Source organism: Sorex araneus, chromosome 1 (assembly GCF_027595985.1).
Source record: "Sorex araneus isolate mSorAra2 chromosome 1, mSorAra2.pri, whole genome shotgun sequence".
Classification (NCBI taxonomy): domain Eukaryota; kingdom Metazoa; phylum Chordata; class Mammalia; order Eulipotyphla; family Soricidae; genus Sorex; species Sorex araneus.
Window position 1 is genome coordinate 373,224,677 of NC_073302.1, and position 15,796 is coordinate 373,240,472.

Sequence of the window (15,796 nt, forward strand, 5' to 3'; positions counted from 1 at the left end):
GCACCTTGCTTGTGGAAGCTCTTGGTCGTCGGGATTCCATCTGGAGTAGGCAGGGAGACTGAACCTGCTCCATCCGGGGTGTCCCAGTGAAATTGGCCCAGTATAGGGCCCAGAGAGATCCCTGGTTCTGTGGTGTCTTCTGGGACTTGCTGCTGTGTCTCTGGCTTTTGATCTCTTTCGAGACTTGTTTATGGGTCTTTGAAGCAAGGCTTGTAATAGAGTTTACAGGGTGGCGCTGGAGTTGGTTCCTAGGGGTGACTGCCAGTACTTCCATGTGTATTGGGAAGTGGGGGGAGATAGCCCACCCCAACTCCATGAAATTCTGGAGATTTCAGTCACAAAACCCACATACCCCTATTTTCAGCAGATTATATCTTGGTAAGGTCAGTCCTGAGACGGTGGAGTCAGGCCGGGGGTATGGCAGCGATTTTAGATTGTGGAAGCAAGAGGCTGCTCGGGGCTCTGCTTGGGCAGGCACAGGCCAACCTGCCCCACTCTGATTTACTCCAGTCTGTTTAACCATGCTCGGTCCGAGATTAACTGTGGGTTTTGGTCTCTTTCGAGATTTATCTATGGGTCTCTGAAATAAGACCAGTAAATGAGCTTGTATAGCTAAACTGGAGATGATTTGTGGGTGTGGTTCCCATGTACCTAACTTTTGACCACGTAATTTCTTGGTAAACTTGGCCCCAAGTTGTTGGGGTTCGGCCAAAGGCACAGTGGTAAGTTTGGGGTGTCAGGAAGCCTGAAGGCACCTCAGGCTGCTGATGCACTCGCCCTGCAGGTACAGTTTGACCTGATGGTGGCCTGATAGAGTCATATTTTGTGTAGAACCTGTGATACAAAAAAAAGTTTCCTTTCATCACAGAGCTATAATGAGCAAAGGAGAATGGACTACAAACCAGTAACTCAATAAAATATAATTATATTATAAAATGTTTACTTCTTTGCCAAAAGTTATTGTTATAAAGTATCCATTATTATAATATTGCATCCTATAAAACTATATATTAATTTCTACATCTAAAATATTCAAAATTGTTCCTTACTAACAATTGTAGACTAAAAATTTTGTGATCCCATAGAAACTCTAAATTTCCTGTCATGAACCCATGTGTTATTTTTAATTTATAGCTATATTAAAACAAGTAATCTAGCTAAATTCTTTTGTATTATTTTATCCCAAAAGACCAATCAGTTATTTATTAAACAAATGTTATTAAATAGTTTTGACAGTACAATGAACTGGATCACATGCTTTGCATGCAGGAGCCCTGGACTTGATCCCCAGCATTACCTAACATTTTCCCTGAGCACTGAGCTGGGAGTAGCCTCCAAACATCACTGATGTGGCCCCAAAGTAACAACAACAACAAAATAAAGGCATACTCTTACTTTATAAGCATTTAGGCTAAGTTTTTCCTATGCCAAAGCATCTTTAAGGCCTGTGTTTTTCCTCTCAGTGCCTTTTGACTACATTCTTTTTAATTTGCATCTACCTCCAAATTTGGAGACAGGTAGGGAAAAAAATGTTTCTAATTCTTGGGGTTGCCGGTAGAAATGATTTCTAGAAAAATAAGAGACATTTGTTTTCTTTCAGAAGTATTCGCTTTTATTGGTTCTAATACAGTGCCTCACACTTGCTAACACACATTTCACTATAATTGGTCACCTTCTCATAGGTCATCAATTCAAGGAAAAGGGCCCAGCCCTTGCTAACTGGCAGAAGACCTAGATAGCTTGCAGAGTCCCCCAACTACCATTTATTTGGTTGTGCAGGGTTGATGGAGTAAAACTGGCAGGCAGCTGTTGACCAGCCCTTTTGGGACAAGGGTTCAGAAACCATCTGGTTGCTCAATTCCTGAACTGTAGGTAGATGAAGACCACAGGTCTTCATCTGGCGTGGGAAAGCTCAGGGGCAGGTTTATGGCTGTATTTGTTACCAAGGTCCCATTTGGTCAGAGGATACAAAAAGGCTTTTGTTATGTCTTGGATCACAGGAAGAAAATGAGGGAGAAGAAATTTTAAACATAAAATGAGCTGTCGAACTTTTTATATTCTACAGGTTGCAGTAAACTTTTGGCATCCTGTATACTTTAGCTTAAACTGTTGCAACATTTGGATGTCTTTCTCCCCAATTGTAGACATGCATCTCTGTCTCTCTCTCTCTCTCTCTGTCTGTCTCTCTCCACATATATGTATACATATATGTGTGTATATATGTATATAAACACACACATATATGTATATATATATGTGTGGGCTTGAGTGATAGCACAGCAGGAAGGGCATTTGCCTTGCATGCGGCCAACCTGGGTTTGATTCCTCCGTCCCTCTCAGAGAGCCTGGCAAGCTACTGAGAGTATCTAGCCCACACAGCAGAGCCTTGCAAGCTACCCGTGGCATATTCGATATGCCAAAAACAGTAACAACAAGTCTCACAATGGAAATGTTTCTGGTGCCCGCTCGAGCAAATCAATGAGCAACAGGGTGACAGTGATATAGTGATTATATGTGTGTATGTTCATAATCAGTTTTTATTTCTGATAATTTTTTATATTTTACTGATATAAAAATTTCAATAATCTACACACTTAGTCTGATTCTAATTTTTCTCTCTGGTGGTTTAAAACTGAAAGCATCATTATCTCTTTACCAGTGGTCTGTATGGTTATATTGGCATTTAATATTACTGCTTAAAAATTATAAAGTCTTTGCTGTGAGGAAATACCAATGGATCTGCTGGTTATTTTGCTATCTTGTACTTTATCTGCATATCACATGACATAATAACTTAAAAAAGTAAAAAGCTCAGTATTATAGATAAATTTAATTTGGAATAATTACTACTTTTGGTATCAGGATAAGATATGTTACAGAACAAATGTATACTATCAAATAGATAACAAGGAATAAGTCACATATTTTTAGTCTCAAACTTGATTTCCTTGTAGTTGATACTTTTTCTTTAAAAAGAACACTTAAAACCATGTTTATTTTTTGCTTTAATTATCATAAAAATCTCAGTTCTGTGGTCACAGCAAACAGGATAATTTCTTTTTTTTTTCTTAATCTTATTATACTCAAGCCTTTCCTTTTATCTCAGTAAGAGAGGTTGGAAAACATGACAGCTTTCAGTGTCATGTTAATCCATCAAGTTATTTGTACAAATTTATATCTGCATTATGGTCAATACTATATAAAGTTTTATCAAAACAAGTATGGATTTCAAGAATGTGAGCTCGTTAAAGATCAGACAAATTAACACGACAGGTGAGGCACTTGTTTTTCTGGAGCTAAACTTATGTAGATCAATCACCCAGCACTTGTACCCCCAGCACCACCAGAAGTGATTCCTGAGCACAGAGCTAGGAGCACAACAGGTATGACCCAATTCCCTATCCCCCTAATAAAAAGATCAGACAAGTTCAACTGCTCATTAAATAGTAATAATCTACTAAAGGCTTAGAATTAAGAATATAATTTCTGTGCATCAGGTATTCATTATCAATTGGCAACTTAATGGTGTATGTGATTTAAAGAAGCACATTGAATTTCAACTAAGAGTAAGGTTTAAATGTAAAAAATGTTTTTCTTAAGATGGCCCAGTTAACTTCATAGGTTTGATTTGAAAACTCATTATTTGACATATTAATTATTCTGGTATATTAGTCTAGTTGTATTCAAGTATATTTTTAACATTGTTTCTTCACTTCATCTTTGATAGGCTTTTACAATGCTATCCATTGACTCTTAAGACAAATCTTTTTTTCTAAGAGAAACTTAAGTATGCCACATTTTAATTTTAAAAGCAAATTTATTTTCAAAGAAATTTTGACTTATTACTTAAATGTGACCATTTGTATTTTAAATGATATTTAAATATAATTTTCTTTTGGTGCAGTAGGTACAATCAATAGGTACTTTTCAACAACAACAAAAAAAACCATTACAAAGGCTTACGAAATATTGCTTCAGTTCAGTGAACAGGACCTGCGCAGCTTTCTGTATCATGCTTATCCAAGCAATAAATGACTTTTTTAGACAAAAACCATCCACTGAAATTGCTTTTGATTTTTCTGAAGTAAAACGATTGAATACATAATATGGAGAACAATTCATTTGGCTTTTTATCAAATACATTTATTTTCTACTTGATAGCAAATGTCACAGGAGAGCAGAATGACTTTCTTTTATTTACTATTTCCTCATTCACATTGAGTCCAGTTTTAATTTATCTCAATAAAGATTATTACTACCTTATAATAATTTCATTAGTCCCCTCACCCGGAAAAAAAATTTGAAAGCAATCTTAAACACCTGAGATATATTTACCAAATTTGAATTAATACCTGGTATGATTTTCTTAAAAGTTATTTGTAAAGAAAGATAAAATTCAAAAGGTACACCTTTCTAATTATAAAATAAGTTTGGTAATGTAATGTACAAAAATAAGTCCTTTTATATAACATAAATTTCATATAAAATATTTCATACAATATTTTAAAGTTTTAATATCACAAAAATACTTATTTGCTAGATGTTCATATTCTTGAAGTTTCATAAGCCAAGTGAATAACCAGTAGTTGCCATTTTAGTTTCTCTTGAGAAATATGCTAACAACATCACACGTATACAGATAAGCTCGTATGTGAAGAAAATAACACAGAGGGAATTAAAGAAAAATTAAATGCTTTGGGGATTTAAACTCGTAGGAAGTCTTAAAATTTAGATTTAAAAATATTATGCAAAGGCAGACTCAAATTCCTATTCAGGTCAACGCAAGCACCTCTAGATTGGCATGGTATAGGCCAGGCAAATTTTGACTCAGCAGGCTCTATGTTCATTTTTGATTCACATTAAGTTAGGGTTTTTTTGTGGATTTGTAGATTTGGGTGTTTGGTTTCTTTTTTTTTTTTCACATTCAAGGGAAGCTGTGAACCCTATTTTTGGGTGGAGGGAGGCAGCACTTAACACACACAAACACACACACAGACACACATCACATATATATGTACATATATATAATTTCAGGTAATTTTCAGACTCTAAACCTGTCCATAAACTATAGAATTTATATCAGTCAAGACTTTAAGAGTGAAAATAAGAAAGGTAGGTCATATCTTAGGGCAAAGATAAATGTATTGGTCCATACAGCTGAATTTTTATAAAGTACATTTATTTTCTAAAATAACCCTAAGAAATAAAGAGATGGTTTTAGAAAGAATTGCATTTGAGAACCCAGCATCACCAGAATGTACTCTGATCTACTGCTCATTTCTTCTGACCTGTACTTTTCCTGGAATATTAATTTCATAGTCTCCTACTCTGAAGATTTCTCATGGCTGAGAACATAACTACCAGCAGATCCTGCTTGGCAACCTTAGGGGAAAAATAGAGTAATTTTTGGAGGAGGATTTAAAGGGTCACTCCATCAGACCTTTCTCCTGGCTTCCTGCTCAGGAAACCATATGTGATGTTGGGGCTAGAATTTGGGTCAGCTTCCATGCAGTTATGTCATATACCTTAAGTCCTGGAAAAATAGGATTTTCAGATATCTAGGCATCAAAGACAGAGTAAGTTTCTACCTTTGATTAGATTGCATGTCAGTCTTCAATTATTATTCCTCAAATTGAATCATGTCCAAGTTTCATGACTATTTCTGTGTCAAGAATTCTATCTATAATTAGAATAAGGAGGCATCACATTAAATACTTTGATTAATATCCCATGGATTTTTACATCAAAAATCTAAGATGGTAGAGATAGTGACTAAGGAATGACTTCCCCCACTTTTATCCAAGAAATATTTCAAGTTATAAGCATATGTGATACTAGGAGAGAGGAAAATAATCTGCTTACTAATAGATAAATTGAGATTGTATGAATGGGATCAGGGATCATTCCTGGTAAGCTAGTAAATTGACTTTCAGTTTTGACAGACCCATTGAACTGACTGGCCTGTTGGATGAGTATCACTGGAAATACTCTCTGACGCTTTGGTTGCTGTTTAAGAAAAGCCCCGTCCCCAGAAAAGGAGAAGTAGAAATGACAAGATGGGGGCTGGTGGATTAGGTTCAGTGGAGGAGTATCTGCCTTATAGACGGAAGGTCCCAGTTCAAACCCAGTACTACTGCCCTATGTGCTGGATACTATCCTAGACACGTTGCTGTTTGTGATTCTGGTTTGGCAACCAAATGTACCACTGCTGATCATCAAGAAGATGCCATCATAATGGAAAAGGAGGAAAACAAGAAAGTCACTAGTTGAAACTACTAAAAATTGAGAGCTGACAGATGGAATAGGAGTTCTGTCAGACATTAGCATCATTTCTCTAAAACTGTATATACTCAATAAATACAGCTGAGTAGACCTCTAGGATCAGACATACTCAAATGTTAAGGTTTTACTTAATAATTTTATAAGAATTCAGATTATCATTTTGGATTTTTCAGACATTTTTTTCTCTTATTAGTGCAAGTGACTGAGGTTATTTTTGTTACATTTACAAAAAGTGTAATTTTATTAGCTTCATATTTTAGGGGAAAAAAGGAAGCTAAAAAAATCTTTAAAAGCCTTTCTGCTCCATCATTGAGTTGTGTGATTAAAATCTGGCTTTCATTTTTGAATATTGTAAATTCTATCATTACCTTTTACAGTCTAATATCCAAAGAACTATATAAAACAAGATGGTAAACACTAGGAATATGTTGTTTACTTCAAATATACTATCTTTTTTATAATTGTAATTTTGCTAAGAAATAGAACTAAAAGAAAATCATAATGAGATGCACTTTGGAGATTACTTTGAGATTTACTTTATGAATTTAACATTGGACTGTCTGCTTGTTGTTTTTCCTGCAAATCACACTTTTTAAATGAGCTTTAAGAAAGAACATGGATAGAGAAATCTCTGAATAAATTCAGCTGGAAAATTGATTGTAATTGTGTCATTTAGCGATTATTTTCTCTTTGATGTGATGTTAAGTATAGACTGGTTGCTTTTAATTGTTGTTGTAAAAACCTATTAGCTTTCTATTTGTTTTAAAGTTTAGTGTCTTTGTTTCTTAAAATAAACAAAGAAATACAATTATGTTGTATGATAGACTAAAAATTTCTCTAAGGATTTTTTGAAAAAGAATGAGGATAATAAAGGAACACTAATGAGCTTAGGAAGGAAACCACTAGAAATTACTGAAAATAAATTGACAGTAGTCTGTGACATAACAAAATAGGAAGATGCTGAATTTCCATAATTTCCCTTATATGTCCATGAGCTGCAAGTTATTGTACAATGTAGATGGTGTTTGTTCTTTCTGGTGGTTACAAATCAGGGGGTGGGTCATCACTTCCCGCTCCAGTGGGGCTCAGAGGCAGCCTACAACGATGGTCTCAAAGGTCACAGAAACAGCCTTTGGAAAAAGGAGAGTTGATTCCTGATAGCTTTGTCAGCAGCAGCAGTAGTGAAGAGAGGGAAATGTAATTGGTCTGGCAAACAAAAAAATTCATAGACCTCTGAAGGGCAAATGTGAAAGAAAAAAGATGAGCCCAAGTCTAGATGCAGTTTGAAAAAGGAAGCTAAATGAAAGCAATAGATCACCTGATACCCTTTGTTTGCACTATAGAGATGACATGAAGCAGAGGTCACTAGGGGTGAAGCAGACATAAAAATCATATTGATCTCAATAATATGGAGGCCTCCAGTAGACTCGATGAGATTAGCTGGATGTATAATGTATGTCGATCAAAAAGAAATATTCAGTAAATAAGTGATTGACATTTTATAATCAAGAAGTTAATTTATGTAAGATTTTGATAAATTAGTAGAAGAAATCAGATAAAATTCCATTGGGCTAATTATCCTTGTCTCTTTTTATCCAAGAGGGGAAAACAAGTGGCTGAACTGGAAAAACAAGTCATCATTTCAAGATGTTTGTTTCAAGAGAGCCTTCTGAAATAGGTTTGTAAAAAAAGTAGCATAGAGACAGACTTTTATTATTCATTCAAAAAAAGAGTGAACTAAGCTCTTGATTTTATCTCAAAATTTTATAAAGGATATAGTAGAAAAGATGGGCAAAGAATATACTTTGAGTCAGGAAAGTTTAGATTTGCTATTAGCTAAGAATTCTGAGCAAAATTCAAATGTCTTCTGAGTCTTAACTTCCTCATTTTAAACATTGGTTTAATAATGCTTATCACGAGGTTAAAGACATTAACTACATAATATATCTTCTCAGGGACAGGGGTGATTGTTTAACAAACAGTCATTTTCTTATTCCCCAGTGAACTTTTTATCATTTGATACTCTCTCCATTGGACATAAGGAACTTAGGATATCTTTAGGCAAAACCCATGTCCCAGTGACAAGGTCATTCTCTGAAACAACACCTGAGTTGAATATCTCACTAGATTCCATTGTTTTGTTCATAATTTTCCTAATTTTCCAATTTCCCTCTGTTCCAATTGTGGTGTTTGGCAATGACTATTAGAACTTTCTAGGAAGGCCTCCAGATTTTTAGAGCAACCTGTCCCTGGTTTTGGCTCATGACTGTCTCATTCAGTTTCTCTCATATTCCATTACTTCCCTGCTGTCCTTTTCTGAGAACTCTGTGTGGTGTAGTCTTAAGTCTCCTCATCTCTCAGGAATCTCAAAATGCTGTGCTTGTACAATCTGTAGTGGTCAGGCAATGGCATTAAAGTGGGTTTCCTTAAGAAAAAAAAAGCAATCCTCCTTATTTAAATAGATTTAATGCCAAACAACTGAGGCTCTGAGTAATACCACTTAAAATAGTTCAATCATTTGTCAAGTTTGGTGGTAAGAATTCCTCAGGGTAAGCCCTTTCTACTCTCAATAAGTAGAGAGGATTACAGTGATTTTGTTTTCAGGGTATGTGTTGGTAGCTGCTGTAACATCCAACCAAAATAAAAAAAAAATAATTCGTTAGACAAAGTCCATATATATGCATCTCATGAATGGAGTTCTCCTATGTGGGTCCTTTAATCTTGAGCCTTTATGATGAACTAATAGCTTCCAGGGGCACCTTGGAAGGTAAAGAGAACATTGCTATATTCCATTGATTTAAATTAGTTAGAGGGTACTAGCTGGATAGGTGGGATTTGTAATTTCCTTCAATACCCATGGGAGAAATGGAACAAATTCTTTATGACTGCAGAATGATTTAGAGATATATTATGAAATATTCCCTTTCCCCAAAGCCAGAAACTCTTTCACTAAAGGATGTTTGCTCTTAAAGACAGAAACAAACTTTAGAAGGCAGAAACTTATGTTTTCACAACACGGAGGTTCAGTGTAAGGAAACTTATTAACATAACACTCATAAACTTGTGGATTACTAGGAGAATGAACATAGCTTAAAGTTAAAATTCTTATTTAAGAAATCAGCAGTTTTTAACTGAGTACCACTATACACAACATAGAACTTAATTTTGGGCCAACAAAATTACATTTAAAATTATTTTGTTCTTCTCACCGGAGAGCGGACCGGCAGGAAAACCCAGATATGTGGGAATCCATGACTGAGATCTCCAAGCTTGCTTGGATTGGGACTGTGCCTCCTCTCCACAGGTTCCCAGTTTTTCAATAGCTTGGCAGTCACACCCACAAACTGCCCCTGGCACCATGTAATCTCATCAATGGCCAAGACCCAGAGACTATCAACTAAAGCTTCAGAAAGAGAATGACACAGAATTTCCTGTGTCATCCATAACAAAGCTTGTTATATTCTATTCATAACAAGCAGTACAAAACAAATCATCTAGCATTGCCTTTTTGGCAGGTTTGAGTGGTAGTGAGACTGGTGTCAAAAATATCGAATGTAACCAAAATAGAGAGTACAGGGGAAATTGTCTGCCATATAAGCAGGGGAAGGGTTGGAACAGGGTGGGGGGTGGGGGTGACACTGGGGATTTTGGTGGTGAAAAGTGTGCACTGGTGAAGGGATGGGTGTTTGATGATTATATGACCAAAGCTCAAACATGAAAGCTTTTTAGCTGTATCTCACAGTGAATGAAAATAGTGGGAAAAATAATAATAAAGTAATAAAATAAAATTAACATTCAGAATAGAATAAAAGAAAAGTAATGTGGAGTTCATACCCAATTCAATCAGCTAATCAATGGCTGAATAAATAGCAGTGGTCCTACATTATTAAAAAAAATATTTTGTTCTTTAGCTTGAAATAGCCAGTATGGCTATTTCGTCTTGTTTTTGTGTAGGTCATATGATTTTTTAAAAAATTGTCTTCCTGTGACAGCCCCTTCATCAGCTACTTGTCCTAAATAGTACAAACAATAATTTATAAAAAATAAGGAGCAAAATGGCTTTTATTTTAATTATATGATATGAAGGGAAAGCCAGATCTAATCTTTTTCTTCTCCTCCACACTCTGGTTTTTATCTTAAGGCAAAATTACATGAAGCAAAGTTGTAAGTCGTAATTAAGCTCTTTGTACTTCCAAACCAATTGAAGGGTGATAGATGCTCCTGGTATAAATTCCATAACCCAAGTGATCTTTAAATTTTGAATAGTCAGCTCATTTAAGGTTTATGCATAAAATAACATTTAAAATAATGAGGAAATTCTCGAGTGTCTTAAGGGCTTCTCTTGTAAGCAGCCAATCACATGTCTTTTTCCAGAAGACAGGTAGCTCAGGTACAATAATACAGTTAAAAAAAAAAAAAGGATTCCTTCATTCATCCTTCTGCCACTCCTATCAGTAAAAACATGTCTCATTCAAGGCAGAACATTTAGCTCTCTGTTAGCAACAGAAAGAACACTTCCCCAGCAACAGGAAAACCCGAAAAGGACATCTATTTTTAAAAATAAAATGTGAAGCCCTCAGCGTTTTGCTGATTTGGTGAGCAAAATAAATCTTATTCATCTAAATTAGGTGAGTGCCCTATAAAATATATAGATTTCAAGAGTAAATAGCCTGATTTTCACAAGACTTTCTTTGCATTGTTTTTTAATACATTAGATTTCCTTAGCGTTTCTGCTAACTTCTCAGTTTAAGGATATTTCCACCTTTGGCTGGTATAAGGTAGGAGGGTTTTATTTAAGAGGAAAGGTGGCAATTCAAGAATTTAATTGCAATTCAAGTAGTTATCATATGCAAAACAGTATATAGAGAGAGTATGCCTCTATTCCTCATTGAGGTGTTTTAAAAAGGTAATGATGAATGTGATTGTTAGAGGAAATTATTATTGTTAGAGAAACAAAAGACCAGTTGCTTGCATGCATTGTTAAGTAACACAGTATTAATATTGAAAGAAATCTAGGGAGCTTGAGCACAGGGCATTAGTATGTCCTAACAACATAACAACTATATCAATTCACATAGTATTAGCATTAAGAACATCATATATTTTGATCTCCTAACTACTTAAAACGACACTAAAGCTCAAGAGATAATAAATTTTCATTTTCAAGGTTTAATCTTATTTTAAGTACAATGCGAGACATAAGTACAATGCAAATGTTTTCAAATTTTTCATTTTTATTTCAAAGTTCTTATGGGAGATTTATCTAATATTTCTTTAATTTTAGTTGGTGTACATGTATATCAACAAATAGCTTTAAATACAAAATTTGTAAAACTGTGATATACCTACCCAAATCCAAGTTTATTAAAAATTTATTACCATTTATGAAAGGGTAGGGCAGGTAAACTCTACGTTAATGTGTTTTCATTTAGGACAAGAGTCATTCTCAGAATAATATTATTTCTTTATCTTAGTTGTTGAACTTGGAAAGTAGTAAGCAATATAACAGCAGTCTTTGATTTACATTACTCTGTAAAAATGTAACTAGCTGTGGTAAATATGGGTACATATTAGGCTTGGTTTATGAGCATTCTATTTCCTCTTTTGACAAGCAAAAAAGTTAAGTCAAAGTTAAATCAAAACTCAGAATCATAAAAACTTTACATAAGGTAACTGAAAAATGTTGGTTTTCAGAGCTAATCAAATCTACTTCAGGGCAAATTATATGCATACATATAATTCTGAATACTATACAGATATATACATGAATATCTAGATGACATTTTTTCTTAAATGTTGACTTGTCTAATTCTATGAAAAATTGAGCCCACAGTTTCCTTATTTGTAGGGTGAAATAAAATAGTAACATTTCTTAACTTCAAAGATTGCTGTGATGCACTTAGAACAGAATCTGACACAAAACTAAGTATTATAGAAATCTATGGACTAATATTTTACATGTATATTGTATGTGTATCTTTGATATGCCTACCCACATCCAAATGATTTTTTTCTTTAAAATAATGTTATTTGGAAGTATAGGTCAAAACGTAAATATAATCTCATTATTCATTTTCCTTTTAAAAATCATTTAAAAATTTCCCCCTTCCTTTTCTGTGGGTGCTGTTGATGTCTTTGTTTTTTAGGTCACTGGGTGTGGCACACTGATTGCATTGCTCTCTGAGATGGCATCCTTTTGTTGTGATGCTCAAACACTCTTTGCTATCCATGAAGAAGGCACATTTTACTGTGACTCTGATGATCATGCAGTATTGCACTGTACATTTCTGGGTGGAGGGTTGCCTTAAGTAGGCCTCTGCCAGTACACCACAACCCCAGCACTATAAAACTATTCTGAAAGTTTTATCTTCAGAGTACTACAGGTGTAGCCCTAGGTGCCTTGAAAAACCACATAATTTACCCTAGTAGTCCCTGGCACCCTTGGACACTAGTATTGAGCTATCTGACTGCCAGAGGAATTCCTGTGTCCCCTGATCACTGCTTGTCACTGCTTGGGAGACTCTTACTCTCAGCTACCACCAAAAAGAGTCATCATAATGAAACTCAATGTATGCAAATTAAAAAGAAACAGTATTTAGGAGGTTAGAGAAATCTCCAGAAAGTAGACTTTAATAGTAACAAAATGAAGCATACTGCAATAATACAAAATTTCACTGAAAGAGGAAAAAAAAAAGGATTAAAAAAAAAAGAAATAACTTCACTAAAGGGCTTGGGGTGGGGGTTGGGGAAGGAGACGGAAATGGGCTGAGCTAAGCATGAACTCTGGAAATATTTGAAGTTTTTAAGACTAAACCATAAATTGCACCGAGGCACAGTACTCTGCTGATAAAGTTGTTTCCCAAGAGGTTATGAGGAAATTCTGATACATGTTTACTGAAATTGAAGAATTAAGTAAATAGAAAACAGGTTCCTCACTGTGGGAGTGGGGATTTACGGATAAACAAGGGGAGGAGGCTATAATGAGGTAATGGAGACATCAATATGAACTCATGTTTACCTGAATGCAGGCACAGATGGTTACATTCATTTCTATGACTCATTTCCATAATCTATGTATATATGGCTATATGGATTAGTATTCAAACGTATGTGACTATGCACTATGATGAATAGAAAGGATGCTCCAGATTGCTAATACACTCAGTACCTAGACTTTGATTTCTAATACAATTTTTCAATTAAGGAAGCAAAGTTATTTAGAGAAATAACTGATTCCAGGATTGATATATAAGCCTTCAGCATCTTGTAGTACCAGAGAGTAACTGAGTGCTTAGAAACAAATGGGCAAACAAAATCCACCCTGGCTGATGTAAATATATTGGAGATGTGTAAAATTAAAGACCTCTCAATAGCTGAACTGGGACAATCTGAGGAACAAAATAAAGGCTTCCTGTTTAAGATGTAGTATAAAGTATAAGATAAAAACTTGTGCATTCAAAAGCACTATTGAATCACTAAAAATTGAAAAAATTTTTCTAAGCAAAGTTATTCCAAATAATTTATGTTATCCTTAGAAACACAACATTGTTCTTTTAAGTATATTGCCTTCCTTTCAATGAGTATAGTCTGGAAAAGAGAGGGGGAGATAATGTAATTTTGAATAAATTTGACAAACTTTAGCTCATTCAGATGACCAAAGTAAAATTCAGTGGTGAAAATCATTTGATAGTATGTATAAGCAACAAGTTGTGAGGTTCAATCATTTTACTTTTCAAGGTGAGGGTAGTAAGATCTTTTATAGCGATAGCACAGCGATAGTAGGGCGTTTGCCTTGCATGCGGCTGACCTGGGTTTGAGGGTTTGATTCGATGTCCACCAAGCACTGCCAGGAGTAATTCCTGAGTGCAAAGCCAGGACTAATCCCTGAGCATAGCCGGGTGTGACCCAAAAAGCAAAAAAAAAAACAAAAAACAAAAAACAAAAAACAAAAAACCAAAAACCTTCTATAATGGGCTTTTTTTTTTTTCAGGGGCAGGAGTTGGGGCACCACTTGGCTATGCTCAATGGTAATCCTGGTTTAGTGATGGGGGTCACTTCCAGAGATGCTCCGGGACAGATATCGATACTATGGCTCTAACCTAACTCAAAGCCTGTGCTCAGCTCATTGAGCAGTTAGGGTACTGTGATGGACTATTTCTTTTTGGTCCACACCCAGTGGTATTTGGGCTTATCCTGGTTCTGTGCTCAGAGATTACTATCGGCAGGGCTCAGGTGAGCCATATATAGTGCTGGATCAAACCTGGGTTGACTGGATGCAAGGCTAATACACTATCCACTCGACTATCTTTCTGGCCTTGTGATACTTACTCAATTGGTAAATACAATGTGTTATCGTCTGCAGTGCCAGCCCCAAATAGGCACTAAAATATAGTAATAACCAGTGAGATTTAAAATTTGAAAAGTACTCAAAGTCAAGTTTTTGTGTTATAATTAAATTTTTTATTATCAACTGGGATTCCAGGGATCTAGTAACACTTTGGAATGTATTACAGATCTCTAAATATTTATACTACAGATGTAGTACATGGATTCAGATGTTTGTTCTCCAGGTGCCTGATCTTGGTTCAACACCCAGCACCACATATGGTCCCCTGAGCACTTCCAGGAACTTGAGCATAGAACCAGGAGTAAGTCCTGAGCACAGCTGGATGTTGTCCCCCCAAACTAATACTTATAATATAGTTCTTCCTCTTTAGCTCTTAATATCATTGTGCAGTTACAGAAGTCATTAACTTTTTTTTTTTTTATGAGAGCACCTGTTATGAGTAAAGCTTCATATTATTTTTGCCGTTGACTCTTACTTGAGTTGTCTCAGTCTCAGAAATGACCACCTATCCACCCTCAGCCTCTACAAAAACATCCCAAATACCAAAAACGACAACATAAAAGAAAGCACATTTGTTTTTTGTTTTTGCTTTTTGGGTCACACCCGGCGATGCTCAGGGGTTACTCCTAGCTTTGCAGTCAGGAATTACTCCTGGTGGTGCGTGGGGGACCATGTAGGTTGCTGGGAATCGAGCCCGGGTCGGCCGCATGCAAGGCAAACGCCCTACCCGCTGTGCTATCACTCCAGCCCTGAAAGCACATGTTTGGTTTGGACTTAGACTGAACTCAGAAACCAGGTCGCTTTAAAAAAATGCCCTGCAATGGGGCCGGAGTAAGGCAGGTAGGGTGCTTGCTTTGCACACAGCCAAGCTGATTTTGATCCCCATAAGTTCCCATATGTTCCCGGGAGCCTGATAGGAGTAATCTCTGAGCATAAAGCCAGGAGGAAACCCTAAGTACCACTGAATGTGGTCTCAAATCCATTCCCTATACCCCAAACACCCTGAAATTTTTGTTACTCTACTAAAACTATAACAAAGAATTGGAATATCTCATTGTATTCTTACAATTAATCTCAGTAAATCATTTAAGTCCTGCTTCACTGGCTTTGATTCTGGACCTTTCTAATGAATGAGTATACAGTACTATTTAATATTCAGTAAAGATA